Raw genomic sequence first — 1,255 nt, forward strand, 5'->3', positions numbered from 1 at the left:
TCAAATACACATGCAGAGTTGCGTTGTACTGACCGAATTTCTCCGCAAAGCACTGTAGTCGAGCTCTGAGTCTATTCATGTACCATTGGTAAGGTAAGGTGTTGTCGCAGCATGCAACCCATATGTGTTCGTTCGATTAAGAACCTCGCAATGCTGGACTACCTCCGTCCCAGTTTACAATTAATCACTCCCAACGGAGATTCTTGAAGTTCCATAATAAGTTTCTGATCATTCCTCAGAATTAATCAGGAAGGAACACACCGAATCAACAAATAAAAAATAAGTATTAAATCTATACTTGTTGTTTGTAAGCAAACAGTATGATAATAACAACATACAATTATCAAGTCTACATTTGAAGAATAATATTATGCTCGGTGGCTGGACACGCCGCTGCGACAGCAGACGCGTGGACTCCGTGGCAAACTGCATATCCCTGCATGGCGGGTAACTTCACCTTTGCTATGAAGGCGGAGCTAAGGGCGTATTCGGAGCGACTTTTGTGTCAGCGGTTTTTGGCTTTTTCCACAAGCCGCTGAAATATCAGCGACTTTTTGCCTTCACTGACATTGGTTAATAACAGAGAAAAATCAACCAATCATACGTCCTAAAATTCATTGTCCATTTTCAGCTCTATGACAGAAAATTGTTGTCGAGTAGTGGCTGTGGTGGCCAAATATTCAGGCGGCGAGTGGCGAAACGACATAGAGTAGATATAGCGCATGAGAACTATGTATCTACGCAAGTCAGTCGTAAGTCGGCGGCTTGGAAATATAGACTGCCACGCTAATGGCGCACCGGTAAAGGTCAAACCGACCGACAATGCTATGTGTTTCAACCTTGTGCGTCGGTGTGACCTTCTCTTTCCCGAAGGAGTCGTGCAGTCATCACTACTAACTCTAGGCATGCGCAACCCATAAGATCAACGCCTAGCTAACCTGAAATCAGTTTACACTACACAGAGCCTGGGGTTCAGTAAGAGTAGGAGGTCGCGCGGGAGGGGAATGTGTACAGCGTTCGATGCGTTGTGTGTGCAGCTACCTCGACATGGAAATGACTTACCACAGCCGTGCTTCACATGGGTAAAGTTCTCCCGTCGAGGACCTACCAGTACACACCGGAGTGGAGTGATGAACCACCGGCACCCGACAAGGGCGTGCTTTGGGCGTGCTCCTGCTGATCTTGAATCCAGGGATGCGATTCACTTCCCGACAGACTTCAACCCATGCCGCCATCACCTTGCCGTAGCCCGCTT

This window comes from Aphanomyces astaci, assembly GCF_000520075.1.
Source record: "Aphanomyces astaci strain APO3 unplaced genomic scaffold supercont1.94, whole genome shotgun sequence".
In the NCBI taxonomy this organism is placed as follows: Eukaryota; Oomycota; class Saprolegniomycetes; order Saprolegniales; family Verrucalvaceae; genus Aphanomyces; species Aphanomyces astaci.